The following is a 22,092-nucleotide window of genomic DNA, read 5'->3' on the forward strand; positions in this document are numbered from 1 at the left end:
TTATTATCTCATAGTCCTGGAGGCTGGAAGTCCAAGACCAAGTTGTTGACAGGGTTGGTTCCTCCTGAGGCCTCTCTCCTTGGCTTGCAGATAACCATCTTCACCCTGGGTCCCCACACGGTTACTCTTCTGTTGTGTGTGGCTGCACGCTAACCTCTTCTTAGAAGGACACCAGTCAGATTAGGTGAGCACTTCCCTTAGGACCTAATTTTACCCTAATTACCTCTTTAAGGCTCTATCTTCAAATACAGTCACATCGGGAGTTAGGGCTCCAACATGCGAATTTTAGGGGGAGACATAAGTTAGTTCCTAATAATACCTATGATACATTATAAATGGAATAAAAATGGAATTGATGAAGTAATAGATTCAGTGTATGTTCCCATCAACAAATATTCCTGGTTCAAATTTGAGCAGCACTGGCCAGGCGTGGCGGCTCATACCTGTAATCCCAGCACTTTGGGAGGTTGAGGTGGGTGGATCACCTGAGGTCAGGAGTTCAAGACCAGCCTGGACAACATGGTGAAACCCCATCTCTACTAAAAATACAAAAAAATTAGGTGGGTGTGGTGGCGGATGCTTGTAATCCCAGCTACTTGGGAGGCTGAGGCATGAGAATAGCTGGAACCCAGGAGGCAAACGTTGCAGTGAGCTAAGATTGCACCATTGCACTCTAGCCTGGGCAACAAGAGCAAAATTCTGTCTCAAAAAAAAAAAAAAAAAAATTGAGTAGCAGTTCCTCCTGAAAAATGTGCATTGAACTGTCTTTCAGCATAGACTGAAGTCTTTCAGAGGCTCCATTTCTGGGCTAAACCAGGCTACAGTTCCACTGTCACAGAAAATGGCAGTGAATCTCAAAGGGTCTTCGGTTGAGCATGGAGAATGGCTCACTGAGCTGCTGCTTTCATTGTTTTCCCCAAGGATCTTGGAGTACTGCATGCTCTCCCATTCTCCCATGGTCAGGGATTCTTACTCACCAGGAAACAGCTGGGGAAGGAAGTAACATGTCCTCTCCGATTTATGTGTGAAGGAACATTTTGAGCATGACGAGAACATGCAGAAAAATCTCCGGACATAACTGTTCTCTGTAGGGGCTTCCATTTAGCCCTACACAAAATCCCCTTGGGTTGCGAGGCAGAAATATGGAGAGGCAGCTGCGGCTTTCACTGCCCCACTCCTCCCTCCTCTCAACCTCTCATTTAAAAATCTAAAACAGGCCAACCTGATTCTCTAGGGAGATTAAGAAATTTTTGCTGGCAATAGGAAGCATGTAACAAAGGAAAAAGCCCTCAAAACAAAACAGCTTCCCAAAGATAAGGTCTGAGCTATTGTGATTTCTTTTCAGAAGCTCTAAGAGCAAGACAGCTGACAGCTAAATGAGGGGGCACTATTTTGAGAACTCACATTCAGGATTAATTGTAGGGGCGAGGTTCTGTGGGCTCCGAGAGGTTGCCTGTAGCCACCAGGACAATGAATGATTCTTCCCTCATTGTCTTCCACCGGGGACTCTCAGAGCTGGTTGCCATGGTTGATGAAGTGAAGTGCACATGCTTCTGCCTTGACGACAGTGAGTGACAGGAAGTTGTTAAGGAAGCAGTGGGGGAGGATGAGTGAGAAGGTTATGCATGGTGTGTGGCCAACCCTGGACCTGCCCAGTATAATGCCAGGCTTTGAACAGAATGCCAAGAAGAAGACTGGATGAAGTGAGAAACTACTCATTTCATAGACATTGTATGGGGCACCTACATTTCTGTTCTTCCTCTTCTGCTCTCTTTTCCACTCTCACCCTTGCTGATCTGACTTGCTTGGGCTGCCTTGATTATTTCTTACAAAGCCCTGACCACTCTCTCCTGAGCTGCCATCTCCCATCTCTGGAGGTCAGCTGATGTCATTTGGAAGGCACACTGTCCCCTTACAATCAACATGAGACAGATGAAATGTGACACCTTTCCTTCCAAGCTTTCTCCCTGTCCCTATTCCTGTCCCAGGCTCCTCCTTGGATGGATTCCAGGTCCCCAAGGCAAACAGTGGCCTGGTCCTTTCTGGTCAAGGTTCATAGCATCATTTAAATTAGACTTGTCCCCTCTAGGCCTGTGACCATCAGCTTAGTGCAAGCCATAATCAGGATGCCTGTGCTGGGCTGTGAAATGGCATTATAACTCATCCCTCATTTGCCTTCCTTTTCGTCCCCACTCCAGTCTATCCTAGGGCTCTGCCAGACTCAGTTTCCTTACATGCGACTTCCAGTACTGTATCCTCTCACTTGCAATTTACAACGTCTTCCTGCTATTTACAGATTAAGCTCAATTTTCACAGCTTAAAAGTTAAGACGTTTTATAATCTTGCTGTAATCTATACTTCCAGTTACCCACTAACTCCTTCTTTACCCAGACAATCTACCCCAGCATTCAAAAATACCTTGTATGTTTCTCTACCTCCTCCATTCCCTATTCTGTGGTCTGAGAACACAGTTTTCCTTTTCCAGGTATGACTGGCTGGCACTGTTTTGCCATTCCGAAAATTACCTCCAGTTCTTCAAGCTGGATTTCATTCCTCCTTCCATGTTACAGTCATGTCCTGCTTCCTCTATGGAGCCCTCCCTGACCTCACCCCTACAAGGGGCTCTCCCTTCTCCAAACTCCTACAACTTTTTAATGTATAGATCACATTTATTGCATATATGTATCTTTTGGCATTTACTTTTACAAAGCTAAAATTTTGCATTACAGACTCCTAGGAAGTTGCAAAAATAGTAAAGTTTTGTGTGTCCTTTGGCTTCTGGCCATGCTGTGATTTTCCATAGCTGTCGTGCAATATCAGAGCCAGGAAACCTACACAGGAACATTCCCAGTTAACATTATCCACTAGACTAGTTGCCTTCCTCTTTTATTCATTTATTTATTTTTTAAGATGGATTCTCACTCTGTCACCCAGGATGGAGTGCAGTGGTGCGATCTTGGCTCACTGCAACCTCTGTCTCCCGAGTTCAAATATTTCTCCTGCCTCAACCTCCCCAGTATCTGGGATTACAGGCGTGCATCACCACACCTGGCTAATTTTTGTGTTTTTAGTAGAGATGGGGTTCCCCCATGTTGGCCAGGCTGATCTCGAACTCCTGACCTCAGGTGGTCCACCCGCCTCGGCCTCCCAAAGTGCTGGGATTACAGGCGTGAGCCACTGCGCCTGGCCACCTTCATTATTTTTAACCCACATTCATCTGTGTGTCTGTGCTTGTGTATATCTGTAGATATATACTTCCGTTTAACTTAATCCCATTATAGGTCCATGTACCCACCACCACCATCAAAGGTGGAACTGTTCCATACCACAGAAGAACTCCTTGTCCCCATCTCTCTGTGTTTGCACCTGGCCCCATCCTACCCATTGTCCCTGTCCACTAGTATCCACTAAGGTATTCTCCACCTCTGCTGTTTTATCATTTTGAGAATGTTTTATAAACATAACCTTTTGAAGTTGGCTTTTTTTTTCAGTAAGCACAATGCCCTTCAGACTCATCTAGGTTATTGTGCGTGTCAATAGTTTATTTCTTTTGATTGCTAAATAGTAGCATTCCAAACTATGGATGAACCATAGATTTTTCAACCATTCACCTGTGAGAAGCATTTACTTATTTATTTATTTTTGTCCAGAATTTAGCTACTATAAATAAAGCTGCTATGAACATTATATACATTTCTATATAAGCTTTTTTGTGAACATAAATTCATATTTCTTTGGGATAAATGCTTAAGAGAACAATTGCTGAACCACATGGTAAGTGCATGTTTAGTTTTATCAGAAACTGCCAAAGAGTTTTCCAGAATGGTTGCACCATATTACATCCCCAATAGCAATGCATGAGAGATCCAGTTTCTCCACATCTTTGCCAGCATGTGGCGTTATAATTTTTTAAAAAATTTGTTTTTCTCATAAGTGTGTAGCCAGGCGTGCATTTTTTGTGAAATAAATTTTTCTATACTGTTCAAAACTTTTACTTATTATTTCATGTTTTTAAACTTCATATTCCATGTTTTGCTTTATTTTGCGTATCAAGGCTTCTAGGGCATATTTTAATAACCCCAGAAGCGTGCACATAAGAAGACCTGGTTAAAGAGTGCACTGTGAGTGAGCCACGGGGTGAAGGACCTGCTGCTGCCTCATGGCCTCCTGCCCAACCCCGTCCCCAACCATGCACATATAGGTTTACTGTCAGGACTGTAATGAGGTTTGCATGAATAAACAGCTTTAGAAACAGCTTTCAAGTTTCCACCACAATACCTGTTAGGAAGTCTTGTTTCCACCATAATTGCTAATTGCTTACCTACATGTGTACATCCAGGTATCTATAATGTAGACGTGAGCAATACATGATTGTAGAAAATTCCAGTTTAAATTACTACATTTTTATTTGGGTTCCATGCAGAAGACATCTTAGGCAGCCACTGCAGATTATTTCTAGAAGTGAAGGGACACCTGGCTTGGAGATGGAGTGGAGGAGAAGCTAGAAGGGAATCTGTTAAGGATGGCAGGGATGGAGGGGCTCCTTCTCCATGAAAATAAGCAGAGTCAAGGAGGAGTCCTTGAGGCAGCCTCTCCCAGACATGCAGGATTATGGGTTTTGACTTGGGGAATATATATATATATATATATAATGAAATGCAACCCAGCCATATAAAAGAACAATATAATGCCTTTTATAGCAACTTGGATGAAACTGGGGGCCATTATTCTAAGTGAAGTAACTCAGGAATTAAAAGCCAGGTACTCATGTTCTCACTTAAAAGAGGGAGCTAAGCTATAATTATGCAAAGGCATTCAGAGTGGTATAACGGATACTGGAGACTCAGAAGTGGGGAGGGAGGTGAGGAATGAAAAACTAGCAGTTGGGTATATGTACACTACTTGGGTGATGGGTGCACTAAAATCCTAGACTTCACCACTACACAATTCATCCATGTAACCAAAAACCAGTTGTACCATTAAAACTAATGAAAGAAAAAAATTAATTAATTTAAAAAACTGGGGAGTCCCTGCATGCTAAGTAGGTAGAACAAATCAATCATAAATGACTGCCATTTTGTTTGATTGCTGTACAAAACGGGTGAAACTGCTCCTTTTCTTCTACTTTTTTTAAAAAAAGAAAAAACTTTGATATTTGTGCTCAAGACTACTATGGGAAGGACCCAGTTACAAACATGCATTTCAAGCCAATATTTCTTCTTCAGAATAAGTGCTAAGCAAGTCAAGATATGCAATGATTTCTTCTGGCCTCCTATAAATGAGCCCTTTTTGTTTTGTTTTTGTTTTAGAGACTGGATCTCTCTTGTCACCCAGGCTGGTGTGCAATTGCAAGGCCATAGATCACTGCGACCTCAAACTCCTGGACTCAAGTGATCCTCCTGCCTCAGCCTTCTGCCCAAGTAGCTAAGACTACAGTCATGTGTCAGCATGCCTGCCTAATTTTTTTTAAAATTTTTTTAGAAACAGAGTTTCAATATGTTGCCCAGGCTGATCTTGAACTTATGGCCTCAAGTGATCCTCCCACCTCGGCCTCCCAAAGCTCCGGGATTTCAGGCATGAACAACTATATCCAGCCAATGATCCATTTTTTCATGAATTTATATGAAACCAGTTGCTTCCTAAAAAAAGCTTTTAAAAACACCTAGAGGCAAAGTCTCTCTATTTCAGAATCTTGGGAGAAGTCATAGGCTTATCTACATAGGTATCTATAACCAACACCTATTAATGCATCATCAGTTACAAAACCAAAGTGAGAACTGTGAGTATAGAAAAATGTCAAGACTGTTTAGATTTATGTAACCACAGGCATATCACTTGAATAGTTCATCATAGAGCAGATTTTGCACCTGGCAGATGGGACTGTTGTCACAGCAGCACAGGTAACACTCAGCAGTAAGGCCAGGAGGCCCCTCCCACAGCCAACCAGTGCCCCCATAAGAAGGCAGCCACTGCCCTACCTCCCACCTGGAGCTGCTGCCCTGTTAGAACGTGATGGAAAAGACAGGACACCTTGGCAGGGCTAAGTGACCAATGTCTTTTCTTGGCCAAGAATTTGATGTCATTTGCATTATTTTTCAAAGTTGGTTACCCTAAGTGGAAAACAGAGATTGCTATGTCTGAAAAACTGAACACAACTAATGATTCCACTCCCCAGCCGAAAAAGGGACCAGTGGACAGGTTTCCCTTCTCCAACTCTGAAACACAACCTTACTTTCTAAAAGAGAACATCTGTTATCCCTTTCTCAAAAATGCCGTGACAAAGATTTTCGTCATTTCAAGATTATTTTATATTTGACATCTCAGAAGACTATGTATATTTCTTACTATGGTATTATATTTCTTGATTATGTTTTTCTGATTGCAAATGAATAGAAGCTTAAGGCAGAAGGTTTGAAAAATGCAGAAAAGTATAAAAAAACAAAGAAAGATATCACTCCTAATTTGTAATCCTGAGTTAACAAGCACATTTTCTTCTATCTAAAAATATACGATTTCTGAGCCTTGTCAAGATAATACTATATATATGTATACATACACATTTCGAAAATCCTGCTTTTTTAACTTTTAATTTAGGTTTGGGGTGCATGTGAAAGTTTAGTTACATAGGTAAACTTGTGTTATGGGGGTTTGTTGTATAGATTATTTCACCGCTCAGGTATTAGGCCCAGTATCCAATAGTTGTCTTTTCTGCTCCTCTCCCTCCTCCCACTCTCCCCCTTCAAGTAGACCCCATTGCCTCCTCTTTCCTTCTTTGTGTTCATAAGTTCTCATCATTTAGCTTCCACTTACATGTGAGAACACCTGGTATTTGGTTTTCTGTTCCTGCACTAGTCTGCTAAGGATAACAGCCTCAAGCTCCATGCATGTTCCTGCAAAAGACATGATCTCATTCTTTTTTATGGCTGCATAGTATTCCATAGTGTATATGTACCACATTTTCTTTCTGCAGTCTGTCATTGATGGGCACTTAGGTCGTTTCCCTGTCTTTGCTATCGTGAATAGTGCTGCAATGAACATGTGTGTGTGTGTATCTTTACAATACAATAATTTATATTCTATTGGGTATATACTCAGTAATGGGATTGCCAGGTCAAATGGTATTTCTGTCTTTAGGTCTTTGAGGAATCCCCACACTGTCTTCCACAATGGCTGAACTAATTTACACTTCCACCAACAGTGTGCAAGCACTCCTTTTTCTCTACAACCTCCCCAGCATCTGTTATTTTTTAACTTTTTAATAATAAAGTTATTAAAGTCATTCTGACTGGTGTGAAATGATATCTCATTGTGGTTTTGATTTGCATTTCTCTAATGATCAGAGATATTGAGCTTTTTTTATATGCTTGTTGGCCACATATGTCTTCTTTTGAGAAGTGTCTGTTCACGTCCTTTGCCCACTTTTGAATGGGGTGATTTTTTTCTTGTAAATTTGCTTAAGTTCCTGATTATTAGACTTTTATCAGATGCATAGTTTTCAAATATTTTCTCCCATTCTGTAGGTTGTTTACTCTGTTGATCATTGCTTTTGCTATGCAGAAGCTCTTAAGTTTAATTAGATTCCACTTGTGAAATTTTGCTTTTGTTGCGATTGCTTTTGGTATCTTTTTCATGAAATCTTTGCCTGTTCCTATGTCCAGGATGATATTGCCTAGGTTGTCTTCCAGGGTTTTTACAGTTTTGGGTTTTACATTTACATCTTTAGTCTTTCTTGATTTTTGTATATGTTGTAAGAAAGGCGTCCAGCTTCAGTATTCTGCATATGGTTAGCCAGTTATCCTAGCACCATTTCTTGAATAGGCAGTCTTTTCCCCACTGCTTGTTTTTGTCAGCTTTATCAAAGGTCAGATAATTGTAGATGTGTAACCTTATTTCTGGGCTCTCTATTGTGTTCTATTGGTCCATGAGCCTGTTTTTGTACCAGTACCATGGTATTTTGGTTACTGCAACCCTGTAGTAGAGTTTGAAGTTGGATAATGTGATGCTTCCAGCTTTTGTTCTTTTTGCTTAAGATTGCTTTGGCTTTCAGTCCCTTTTTTTGGTTCCATATGAATTTCAATTTTTTTTTTCTAGTTCTTTGAAGAATGTCATTTGTAGTTTGATAGGTATAGCACTGAATCTGTGAATTGATTTTGGCAGTACCATTTTAATGATATTGATCCTTCCTATACATGAGCATGGGAGTTTTTTTTTTCTTTCATTTGTTTGTGTCTTCCCTGATTTGTTTGAGTAGTGTTCTTTATCTCTTGTTGTAGAGATGGATCTTTCACCTCCCTGGTTAGCTGGTATTTCAAGAAATGTTATTCTTTTTGTGGCTATGAATGGGATTGCCTTTCTGATTTGGCTCTTGGTTTGGCTGTTGTTGGTGTATAGGAATTAGTGATTTTTGTACATTGATTTTGTATCCTAAACTTTGCTGTTGTTGTTTTTCAGCTGAAGAATCTTTTGGGCTAAGACTATGAAGTTCTCTACATATAGAATCATGTCATCTGGAAACAGAGATTGTTTGACTTCCTCTCTTCCTATTTGGATGCCCTTTATTTCCTTCTCTTTCCTGATTGCTCTAGCCAGAACTTCCAAGACTATGTTGAACAGGAGTGGCGAGAGAGGGCATCCTCGTCTTGTGCCGGTTTTTAAGGGGAGTGCTTCCAGCTTTTGCCCATTCAATATGATATTGGCTGTGGGTTTGTCATATATGGCTCTTATTATTTTAAGGTATGTTCCTTCAATACCTAGTTTATTGAGAGTTTTGAAATGGAATGAGTGTTGAATTTTATCAAAAGCCTTTTCTGCATCTATTGAGATAATCCTGTGGTTTTTGTCTTCAGTTATGTTTATGTGATAAATCACATTTATTGATTTGTGTATGTTGAATCAACCTTGCATCCTGGGGATAAAGCCTATTTGATGATGGTGGTCAAATCCTGTTTTTTAAAAATTCAGCTATATCATATGACTGCCTCCTATATTAAGAAAACTTATTTAAACCCATAATTTAAAATTACTACATAATATTGAATTAGGCTGATACACCACCATTCCCAGAAGCAGTCACTTAATTAAGCTATTTAGAGAGAAACAATTTTTTATCATTATAAAGTTCTATCTTGACTCTTCTTACATAAATATTTGTCTATAACTTTTATTTCTTTGGTATAGATAATTAAGGGTGAAATTAATGAGTCAAAAGACATTAACTGTTTATGCTTTTGATATATTTTGTCAAATTGCTTTAAAAATTTTTCCTGCCAAATGATATATTAGAATGTAAATATTTGTGCATCTCTGCCAATTTTCCATATTATCATTTTTGTTTCTCCATGTGTTTATTAATAAAACCAATACGCAACAAGTTAAATGAATTTTTTTTTGAGTAGCATTCTACTTCATAAATAATGTTTGTAAATTAATACTAATGCCAACAGGTCTAAATCTTACATGTTTAATTTTGTTATATATATACCAAATACCATCTTTGAAAATGTCTGGTGCAGTTCAGACATAAATATTCTATACTTCCATAAAAGATACTAAATAGCTGTGGACAAAAAGAAAACGGGAATCACTGCTATCCAAGGAGTTAATGGCTTAACTTTTTCTAATAAACAGCTGTAAACTGTTTTCAACGTTTTGCCAGGTTAGATTTGATCTTTGATTTTAACTGTGCTATGGGAGCCTTAGCAATATAAATCTGCCTTTCAACCTGACATCCTGTCTCTCACATCCCCTGTGGCCTGGGGTCCTGGAAGCAGGCTTTGGGAAGATGTGAATACCTTGTGCACACTTGAGGGAGAGTCACAGTCTGTGTGTGCTCAGCTACCTCTTTCTCCATGAACCAACCTCAAGTGGCTATTTCCAAACATAGCCAAGTCAAGCATCAGAAGAGCTTCATTTAAAGTGAATATACATGTCTGAGTTAATAAATAAAATGTAGAAGGAAAATGCAGAATGGACTGTACAACAAAATATTCACTGAATTCACTATTTTTTCTCTTCTGAAAACAGTCTGTGTTTGTAAGGATAACCTTAGCCTGGGTTTTGAGGTTAAGACATTTGGTATTCAAGAGATAAATTAGCTTATCCTACTTTTTAATTAAAATGGTTTTCCTCCATGGTACATAAATAGATTATAAAGAAATTTGATGCTATGCAAAATCTGCTATGATAAAGTCTAATATTTCATAATCTTTAATAAAAAGTCTCCACAATTTTGGTGCCACAGTGATGAGGATATATTAGAATAGCTATATGAGACTCCCCAGGAGAGTTCACAGCTTAACTGTGACCGAAGAAACAGATGAAGGATGCAATTTCTTTCCTTGTATTCCAAAGTGGATAGAGGTATTGTGCATGTGTGAGAAGTGGCAGGAAATGCAGCAGGCTCACCCTAGCACCCAAACAAAAGGTGGTCACTTATCCTTCTGCGTTCATCACTGTGCTCACTGGGCCACAAGGCTGCACAAGCTTACTTTGACAACGTGTTGTCTGAAGTCACTCCATCAATGGAGGTTTTAACCTCATTAATCTCTGAACCATCCTAGGAGGTAGCTTTGTATTATCTCCATTTCACAAATGCGGAAACTGAGGCTGAGATGCTCAGAAACCTGCTACAATTCATATGGCTAGTGAGAAGCAAAGTAAGGATTTAAATTCATTTTTGCCTACTATAGTATGTCTGTTAATTATTATGCAAGAGTTGTGGAATGTCAAAAAGCATGAAAAAGAGTTGAGAGCCTCAAAGAGTTGAGTAGGGTGAAACCATGAATAATAGATGGATCTCTCCCAGAACTACACTATCTGCCTCACGCATGCCATCACCACGCTACCCAACCTGCAGAAGGCATTACCGGACACCTGATTGGATTACTCAGATCCGAGATCTAGATAACCTGAAAAATTATTATATATATATATTTTTATATAACAATGCATATATGTATTATATATGTATAATATATAAATATATAATACACATATAATAGGATTATATGAATAATATAAAATATATAATATATGATATACATAATATAAAATAATACATATTATATAATATACATATAAATAATAATAATAAGATTGTTTCATATCAACTGATCTCAGGTACAGTCCAATAACACCTGGGATCCCTGACAATTTTTCAAAGGATCTGTGAGATCAGAGCTATTTTCAGAATAACACTAAAAAATTATTTGCCTTTTTTAGCCAACAGTACAAAAGCAATAGTGGGCAAATCTGCTGGGGTCTTAATAGGACTCAAGGCAATGGCACCAAACTGTCCTGATGGCCACTGTGATCTTCACTATGGTGCATCAACACTCACAACAAAAACAAACGAGGCAGCTTCACTTCAGCGTGTCCTTGACTAAGCAGTGAAAATCGTTTCATTTCATTCCCTCTCAACCGTGGAGGGTGTGTGTTTTCAACATTCTGTGTGACGGAATGGCAGAAACATACAAAGCACCTGTGTCTTGGGTGCTCAAGAAAAGCCCCAGTGTGGCACTGAATGTGAGCTGATCAGCTGTGATTTCCATGGAAGACATTTCTACTTGAAAGAAAAACTGATAAACTATTTTTGTCTGGGTATTTGACAAACATTTTCTCAAAAGGAACGAAGTGAGCCTGTCACTTCAAGGGAAACAACTGATAGTGTTTGTTGCCAGTGCTAAAATTTGAGCTTTTAAGTCTTAATTAGATTTTAGAAAACTTGGATTCTTCGCCACATGCTTAACATACCTTCCCAATATTTAAAGATATTTTGGATGACATTAATAGTGATATTATAAATGTGATTTTCAGAATTATTGTATAATGGAGTGCATCAACATTTGGAACGTCTATGTTACTAAGTGAATAAATACTTTCCAAAAACCAATGCATCGTGTTATAAAATCATGCATGTGTAAAAGATCCAGAAACGCTGATGTATTTTAATGCAATAGAGTAGGAAAAGGCTGTCGATATGGTTTTTGGTTCTGCATGGAAATTAATCTTTAAAAACTACCACTTGCCAAATTTTGGTGGAGTATCAAAGAGCAACAGCCACGACGATCTGAAAACACTGTTAACCTTCCCCGTCCAACTACATCTCTGTGCGAATTGCATTTTCTTCATATGCTTCAACGAAAACAACACATCACAGTAGATTGAATGCAGAAGCAGCTACAAGCCAGACATTAGAGATTTGCAAAAAATGCAAAACAACACATCCTCTTCTCACCAATTTCTAAAAATACATTTTATTAAGAAGTGTAGGCCGAGCGCGGTGGCTCAAGCCTGTAATCCCGGCACTTTGGGAGGCCGAGACAGGCGGATCACGAGGTCAGGAGATAGAGACCATCCTGGCTAACATGGTGAAACCCCGTCTCTACTAAAAAATACAAAAAACTAGTCGGGCGAGGTGGCGGGCGCCTGTAGTCCCAGCTACTCGGGAGGCTGAGGCAGGAGAATGGCGTGAACCCGGGAGGCGGAGCTTGCAGTGAGCTGAGATCCGGCCACTGCACTCCAGCCTGGGTGGCAGAGCGAGACTCCGTCTCAACAAAAAAAAAAAAAAAAAGAAAAAGAAAGAAGTGTATTTATGATAATATGTCATAGTTGTCATTTAAAAAGTATCTCAGAGTAATCTCTAGTACAGCAAATATTGATAGATCCAACGCACAGTAGCAAAAGCCCTTTTGGATCTTTAATAATTTTTAGGATTATAAAGCGGTCCTACGGTCAAAAATCTTGAGAAGTGTCCTTCTATATAATTGAGACAATTTTAAAGTTTGAAATCTATATTGATCTGCATTAAAGATCTAAAGTCTAATGGAAGTTTCTTAGAATAAGGGCCAAATCCGCAAGTATAATAAACTTTAATCCCTGGAAATGTTTCTTGCTCAATATTCTTTTACCCATGACCACGCTCCCTTCCAGCATCTCTACCAGCCTTTGTTACCTTCTCAGGTGCGTCTGGTACGGCCTCTTTCCCCTCGTGACAGGAGGAGACTTGCCCAGCAGCCTGCCCTCAGTCCCTGGTCCCGAAGTGGGAGCCAGGAAGAAGGTGCAGAATTGGAGCTACCCCCTGAGACTCACCCTCAGAGCAGCCTTGAGGAGGTCCCCAGGCTGCAGGGCACTGAACCCCAGGTGACACCTGAGCATGGTCATTAGACCTGTGACCCACAGCCCCGCCCATCACTTGAGCCTGAGAGCTCCCATTCAAGTCATTTCTGAGACACACTGAACTTGCCATCATCACCGCTTTCATTCCAGCTGCTACTGCCCTAAGGGAAATGCCATTTTCAGCTCTTAGACACATTCTTTTCCTGCAGCATGACATATGGGCTTCCTAAACACAGGTAAAAAATAGCTCCAATAGGACAGCTTTTCTCAGAACCAGAAGAGTATTTTTAAACATCTTTAACGAAAATCCAAGTTACCTTTTTTTCCTACAGTCATATCATATACACACATTATAATTAGAAACACACATGCTCAGACACATCCATGTATCTATCTAAATAGATTTTTTTTGTCTTTTAAGCCATCAGTAGTGGTTGTTAGCATGATCTAATAAAATGCCTAGGCTATATTTCAATGTGAAATTGTTAAAAGTTACAACATTAATAAAAAGTTGCTCTCATTCACTTATGAAGGTTAGAATGGTTTCTGAGGATAAGAATGACAACACCTATGTGAGCACATTTAAGGGACTCTCCAAAACAGGTGGTGCTCAAAAATGCCCTCTCATATTTGCCACCTGCTCAGATAGGCCCACGTGATGGTTGCCTCCATCAGGAAGGATGGAGAGCTTCTGGAAACCTCTACCCCACCCGACATGCTGGGGGTCCCTGGGGAATGCACTGGCATTTCCCAGATTTCAGAGAAGTGAAGAATGAATGAAATCAGGATGAAGTAAGAATGAATTTCTCAAAATAACTCACAGTGTCATAACAATATGTGTACTAGGGAACTGAGAAAACCTTTGGCTAAGTATAAAAATGGGGATTTTTTTTAACTGAGAAAGTATTTTTGAACTCTTTAAACATCCTGTGATTCAGTCTATTTTTCTCCCCCAAGAAATCAAAGCAGTATAATCCTTCATTAACTAGTTGATTATCACTGACGCACCATTGAACATCAACACTATTTCAAACAAGATCCGGTTAAATTGCAAATGAGAATAACTCTGGTGATAAACAGATACCATATTTAATATCTAAATGTCTCTGGTATTTAAACATCTCTGGTAGTTTTGTTCTTAGTCAACTGTTTAAGTGAATGTTGAGAAGAAATGAAAGAAAGAGACTTGCTCCTCTTTGAAAACAATTACAGTTTCCTTGCAGGAATATGCTTATCATTCACATTTCATCAGAAACATACGAAGTCTGGCTGGAGGCAATGACACTGATGGGAAGAGCACTATGATGCGGAAAGATTGCTTGGAAAATGCAGCCTTCTACCATAAAAACTAACATTATCAACAACATTGCAAAAAAAAGAATTTAATTCCATAAACTAATATTGATGCACAAATGAGCAAAAAGCAATAATTGGCATTAGATGACATCTTGAATCTGCATTTGAAGATTTTACAATAGTCAAAAATAAACATAAAAATGTGCTTTCATATTTTCTAAAACGAGTATCCGAGACATTGCATCCTCTCAAGTGACAGCTATTAGGACAACCATCTCTCAGGCTACATCTTATGTTTCATATTTATATGCCAGTGAATTTTCAAGTTAAAAAGGACACTTCAAAAAAGATAAGTCCATGTTTTGTCCTAAATTGCATTATCAGTCACCTGAACATTCAATCCCAAATGTAGTTGGCTCTATGGACTCTTGATAAAAATGTAAGTTGGTTTGAATTAGAAACCACGTTTTCAAGGAGGTACTGTGCATGCTACAAGGTGAAGCACATGACACTCACACAGGGTACACACACCATACACTCAGGTTGTGTCCTGGTAAACACTGAAACGTCCCAGTTCGCAGGAGTTTGGCCAGGCCAAACGCATGAAAGACACTGCCCATTTTCCGACTCAGATCCTCCTGCCAACAAGGTAAGCCTGTGAATGATAGATGAGCGTACACATATGCATACTTGTATTTCCCTCCTCTTTACTGCCTGCCTTCATTTCTGTTTGCAAGACCTGCCTCAACCACTTGACCTTGGCCATCATTTCACGACTGCACTTTGCCCTTTGGACCAAGCCCATGACATCTGCCTTGTGTTTAGAAGCTCATTGCCATCCCAGCCTCTTCCCCCAGTGATCTCAGGCACAGCCTCTCAAAACCCCTTAGCCACATTCATTCCCACTCAAATACTTCACAATTTGTCATTTTCCCACCCTCAACCTTTAAGCCTTCTCTATATTCAAAATGCCTAAAATCCTGCCAGATATGAAAGAATCCGTGGCATCTTCTCCTCCACCCTTCTTTGTGTGTGGACTCCACAGTGTCCTCCAGGATCCCTCAGTTAAGCGGCCCCGCCATCCATGCTGAGATAGTGCAGGCCTTGTTGACAAAAGTCTCTATATGCCAGTAGGCCAGTTGCTTCTTCCATCCCTATCCCTACCTATTACCGCTGGGGTCCACACAATCTCTGTTAGGATCATGGAGAGTAGATAAAGATAACAATACTTTTCCCCAGGCCTTGGAGCCTCGATTTGTGTGAACTAAGGGGAGAAGAAAGTAGAGGGCAGAGAAAGTCCCCCTGTCCTCCAACACCTTCTTGGAATCAGACACAAGTGTGTGGGTGACGCTCCACCATTCACAAAGATCCCAGAACCATCACTACATTGATGTATTTTCACACTGAAAGGCAATGATTCCAACATGAAAATATCTATTCCCATATGGGTTTGATAAAGACTTCCTGCATATAAATAGCACTTATTTACTAATTGCTTTACATGCATTAACTCTTGCACGTCCACTTATCTATCCAATGAGATGGGTTCTCTTATTATCCCTGTTGTACAGTTGGAGAAACTGAGGCTGGAAGAGATTGAGTTAGTACATGGCAGAGCTGGATACAAAGCCAGGCAGTCTGGCCCTCAGAACCTGTGCTCTTGACTTTCTCCCCAAATGGTAGCGACCTCTGCAATAAGGAACATAGGTAAGATGCACAGAAAGTTTGGTGACAAAATGCAGACATAAATGTGGAACATATAGTTTTATTTATTACTTGGTAGCTAATTCTTTGTAATTCAATGGGTTCTCAGATTTTCTTGGGTTGAAACAGAAATTTCTCCCTTGAACATTGAGTTGATAGTAGCTCAGTTCACTTCCTTGCATTTCTTTAGGGGTCCTATTTTAATATTGAGAGAGATATCAAGCAGCAGAAGAGATTCTATATTAAAAAGATATTTTCTATTTGGCTATGAAATGAAAGAAATATAGATACAGACAAGAGCTAAGTGAGGAGGCCTGGAGGAAACAAAATGTCCCAAACTCATGCAGCCCTCCACAAAGGCCTCATTGTGCCAAGCTGTAGCAAATGAACCTAAAGTCATTCTCTAATGTTTAGACACATCTTTGAAGCAGAGCAATATAGATCCTTTAACCAATCCAAAAGTCAATTTGCCATTTATGCTGTTTATACTTCAGCAATTATTTAAATTTTTAAAAAATTTTTATTTTAAGTTCAGGGGTGCAAGTGTAGGTTTATTACATAGGTAAACTTGTGTTATGGGGGTTTGTTGTACAAATTATTTCATTATCCAGGTATTAAGCCTAGTACCCATTCGTTATTTTTCCTGATTCTCTCCTTCCTCCCACCATCTACCCTCCAAAAGGCTCCAGTGTGTGTTGTTACTCTCTCTGTTTCCATGTGTTCTCCTCATTTAGTTCCAACTTGTAAGTGAGAACATGTAGTATCTGTTTTCTGTCCCTCCGTTAGTTTGCTAAGGATAATGGTCTCCAGCTCCATCCATGTCCCTGCAAAGGACATGATCTCATTCTGTTTTACAGCTGCATAGTATTTCATGATATATGTACCCCATTTTTTTTTTAGTAGTTTCTTAGGCTCTAAGAAGAAAAAAAATCATTTAAGGATCAAAGCCTGATGCTGGGGTAAAATGTGTCACGGTTGACTCCGGCCCATTCTGAAGCCACATCCCTGAGAATTCAGCACTAAAGCATTTGGAAGGCTTCGAGCTTTTCCAGAAGACTAGTGCATTCTGTGAGAATCACAGCACAATGACTCAGCCTCCCAGCTCCCACTTCTCTGAAGATAGAGGAAGGCAGGCAGCTTAGGGCATGGTAACCAATTCTTTGGAAAAGGGTCATTTTTGTGGCCTGTCATAAGACTGAGGCTGATAGGAAATGCTACTTTACCAATACTAGACAACATTTGGGGTAAATTGTTTTCTAAATGCCTAGTAGCTGTCTCCAGTTCTTCCCATGATATTTCTCAGAATTTGAAATGTGATGATTCTGTCTTAAGATCCTATAGGTATATTGAGGTCTGTAGCTACACAGTGCCACCCCTTTCCCCCACTGCTACACTTACTGGTATACCTGGGATGATACCTCCTCTTCTATTCAGTTTTTCAAAGTAATAAACAACATTTTAGAATACATTTAGATTTATAGAAAACTTGTGATAATAACACAGAAAGTCCCCATATACTTTACATCTCCACATCCAGTTCCTCCATTATTTACATCTTACATTAGTGTGTCAAGTTTGTTACAATTATTGAATGACTATTAATGCATTGTTAACTAAGCGCATACTTTGTTCAGATGTCCCTTCCTGCTACATAATGTCCCTGGTTTGTTTCGAGATCCCATCCAGGATTCCATACTATATTCTGCAATCATGTCTTCTTAAGCTCCTCTGTGGCAGTTTCTCAGACTTTCTGTGTTCTTGATGACTGACAGTCTTGAGGAATGCTGGTCAGGTATCATGTAGAATACCTCTCAGTTGGGCCTTGTCTGTTGTTTTTCTCATTTTTAGGCTGAGGTTATGAGAGTTTTGAAGGGACAAACCATGGAGGCAGAGTGCCATTCTCACCACCTCATATCAAGGGTAAGTGCTATCAACAGGGCTTATCACTGTTGCTGTTGACCTTGGCCACCTGGCTAAGGTGGTGCTTGTCAGGTTTCTCCACTGGAAAGTTTCTCTTTCCATGTTGTCCTTTCCAGAAGGAAGTCGCTCTACAAAGCCCACACATAAGCAGTGAGAGTTATGCTTCATCTTCTTGAGGTGGTATACCTACATAAATCACTTGAAATTCTTTTGTCAGGAAAATTTGGTTATTGTCACCATGTATTTATTCAATCATTTATTTATATCAGTGTGGGCTTATTTTACACTAATCACTGATTTTACACTGATACACTTATCAGTGTGCATTTACTTTAAACTTTGGGTTATAATCCAATACCGCCTTATTTGTTCTGTTGCGCAAATGATTCCAGATTTAACCACTGTGAACTCCTTCAGTTGGCTCCCACATCCCACTGATGCATCACCATCATTACGTGTTTCTTTTATCCTTTCTTTCTTTCCCCCTCCACCTCTTTCTCTATTTTTCTTTTCTTTTTTTTCTTGGTACTTCTTCATTTTCTGACTCTACAAGAAGTTCCAAGTGTTTGGAAGTTCCAAGTTCTTTTATATTCCCTTACCAGTCTTAGAATTAGCATTCTCAAAGGAGTCCTGGTTAATTTTACTGGAAAATCCTATTAGAAACCAAGATTTGGGGACAGTTGTGTATATTGCTACTGTGGCACTGTTCCTTGCTTCCAGGTCCTCTTAGCTGACAGAAAAAAAATGTGTGTATACTAACTCATGTATATACACACAGCTATGAATATTTCTATATGTATCCATTGTATGTCTATTCAGCTAAGCATGAGTTCATACTGATGTCTCTAAGTCTAATTAGGTACCACACAGCTCATTCTAGCCTCTTCCCTAGCTTGTTTGTAAACTCCCACTTCATGGTGAGAAACCTAACTCCCATGATCTGCCACCCAGGGCCCTAATTGTTTAATTACAGTATAGACGTATAGTAGTTTCAGAAATAAGTCCCTGTTAGAAACAACTTTATCAACCAGAGTGCAGTGTTTACGTATAGTTCTTTGTGCCTTTAGTCATACAGCTTCCATTCATCTCCAAAGTTACTTAGGTCAGCACCCAATTAGTAATGTTATTTAACTCATTTGTAATACAGTTAGACTGATTTGCATAGTCTGCATTCCATCCTGGGGTCCCGTGACCTCTTAAATGCTTTTTTTTTTTGAAAATTTTAATTACATTTTAATTCACCTACATTAAGATTCATTCTTTTTGCTGGAAGGCTCTGTGGTTTTAAAAAATACATGGCGTTGCATATTCATGGTTGCATTATACACAATATCCTCATCTCTCTAAAAATGTCCTGCATGCTTCACCTGTTCAGTCCTCTCCTTTCCCTAAATCCCTAGCAACCACTGATTTGTTTCCCAACTCTTGTTTTCCCTTTTTCAGAATGTCATAAAAATGGAGTCATAGAGTATCTAACCATCTTAGACTGGCTTCTTTCCCTTAATATGCACTTAATTTTAGTGGTTTGACTCATCATTCTATTTTATAGCTGAATAATATTCTATTGTCGAGAGATGTACCAAACAAAAGTTTGTGTATTTATTCATCGGTTGAAGGACAGCGTGGTTGGTTCCAAATTTTTGGCAATTATGAACAAAGCTGTTACAAACATTGACATGCAGATTTTTATGTGGACGTACATTTTTAAATCAGTTGGGCAAACACCCACGTGTACAATTGCTGGATCTTAAGACAACACTGTGTTTAGCTTTGTAAGAAACTGTCAAGCTGGCTCTATACTTTTGCATGCCCACCAGCAATGAATGGGAGTTGCTATTAATTAATATCCTTGTCAGCAATTGATACTATCAGATCTTCGAATTAAAACTATTCTAATAGATGCATAGTGCTATTGCAAGGTCATTTTAACTTGCATGTTCCTAATGATAAATAATAGCGAGCATCTTTTCTCTATACTTGTTTGTCATCATATATTCATGAGAAATAATGGTACAAAATTGTCTTTAATTGCAATGTTTTTATTTCTCATATTAGAATAATGCTAGACTAATGGAATGAGTTAGGAAGTGTTCTATCTGCTTTTGTTTTCTGTAAGCTTGTGGAGCACTGGTGTTAGCTCTTCTTTAAATGTTTGGTAGAATTACCAGTGAGGCAATCTGAACATTGCGCTTGTTTTTGTTTTTGAAAGATTTAAAATTATTTATTCAATTATTTTAATAGAAATAGGACTATTCAGTTTATCAGTTTCTCTTTGTTTAACTTCTGGAATTGGCCAATTTTATCTGAATAATCAAATCTGCGAGCACCGACCTTTTAAAGTCTATGGGACCAGTCATAGTGACCCCTCTTTCATTTCTTTCTCTAGTTTTCTAAGGTATAGAGTTAGGTTTTTGATCTGAGATCTTTCTTCTTTATGAATATATGGATTTACTGCTATAAATTCTACTCTAAACACTGCTTTTGCTGCAGCCCACACATTTCAATAAGTATTTTTATTTTTACTTAGTTAAAACTATTGTTTAATTTTGCTTGAGAATTCTGCTTTGACCCATGGGATAATTTAAGAGTGTTATATTGTTTAATTTCTAAATATTAGAATATTTTACAGCTATCTTTCTGCTATTGGTTGACAGTTTGATTTTTTTGTGGTCATAAGTCGTGAGGGTTGGGGAGTGTTTCATACTCATGGTTAAATCTCAGTGTTTTTTGGGCCAGTGTTTCAGGGCTGTGTCCTTCCAAGTGTCAGCCTCCCTCCAGGTACACAGATGTCCCCACAACCCCCACCCCGCATCCCTGCTCCATTCTCTGCATTCCCAATCCATTTCTCTGAAGCCTTGACTCCTGACTATGCTTTTTTTTTTTTTTCTCCCACCCCTTAGATCAGATATGTAGGCTGGAGAAGGAAGGAATTTATTTCCTTGCAGGTGGGACAAAATTTCAGAATGTGGTTCTGGAAAAGCTTTTGTTTTTTTGTTTTAATTTTCCTTGGAGAGTAGACCTTTGTTATGGAGAAGGTTTGATCATCGCTGTGAGAATCTGATAAGGTTCCTAGAGGGAAAGTCTGTGAAAGTGTGAGGATAACCCCAAGACAGTGGCCCTTAAGAGCTCCTCATTCTCACTCCAGCCCACACTCAGTCACCAGCAATGTACTAAAATTGTCATTTACTTGTTCTTGCTACTTCACTGGCCCAGCAGCTTCTGTTCCAGGTGGGCCGATCTCTGTTGTTGTATATTGCTGTGTCACCTATCTCCCTAGATTTCCGGGTCAGAGTTTATCTGTGTCAATTCAGTTCTCTGTAAGAAAAGTTGTTGATTTTCAGTTTTTCCAGGCTTTTCTTTTCTTTTTTTCCCTTTTTCTTTTTTCTTTCTTTCTTTCTTTTTTTTTTTTTTTTTTGACACAGGGTCTTGCTTTGTTGCTCAGGCTGGACTATAGTGGCATGTTCATGGCTCACTGCATCCTCTACCTCCTGCACTCAAGCAATCCTTCCACTTCAGCCTCCCAAGTAGCTGGGGCTATAGGCACACATGACCATGCCCAGCTGACTTTTGTATTTTTTGTAAAGACAAGGTCTTGCCATGTTGTCCAGGCTGGTCTGGAACTCCTGGGCTCAAGTGATCCTCCTGCCTTGGCCTCCCAAAGTGCTAGGATTACAGGTGTGAGCCACCGAGCCTGGACTCCAGCTTTTTCTTATTGTAAAGATGAGAATGATGCCCTACAAGCTCTTCATGTGTCCAGAGCTGAAACTAAAAGTTGATGCCTCCTCTTTTGTGATCAAATATTATATTTGCCAATCTGATATATATTTGAGTAGCACAATGAGAAACTGGTCTGGACACCACCCTTGGCATTTTAGTTGATTAATATTTATCTTACATTCTAGGAATCATCTAAATGTTCCCATATATCTGCTTGAAAAATATCATTTTTTACCCCAAAATGAATATAGTAATTTTTGGGGGACTTTATGAACAGTGGATGTTTACAGAATGGAATTCCACTACTTCGGCATTGGCAGACCTAGAACTGTAACTACA

At 39.3% G+C, this 22,092-nt stretch overlaps 1 protein-coding gene and 1 long non-coding RNA gene across 3 annotated transcripts in view; one reads left to right on the forward strand and one right to left on the reverse strand.

The window, feature by feature from the left end:
• Window positions 1–22,092, reverse strand: part of DSCAM (DS cell adhesion molecule) — an 825,379-nt gene that overhangs the window by 178,152 nt on the left and 625,135 nt on the right. The gene's annotated exons all lie outside the window — the stretch shown is intronic.
• On the forward strand, window positions 105–22,026 carry LOC108584879. The gene is made up of 3 exons (XR_001900439.3): window positions 105–184; window positions 17,965–18,036; window positions 21,939–22,026. It is a non-coding gene; the product is annotated as an uncharacterized LOC108584879 (long non-coding RNA).

Source organism: Papio anubis, chromosome 4 (genome assembly GCF_008728515.1).
Source record: "Papio anubis isolate 15944 chromosome 4, Panubis1.0, whole genome shotgun sequence".
NCBI classification, from domain to species: domain Eukaryota; kingdom Metazoa; phylum Chordata; class Mammalia; order Primates; family Cercopithecidae; genus Papio; species Papio anubis.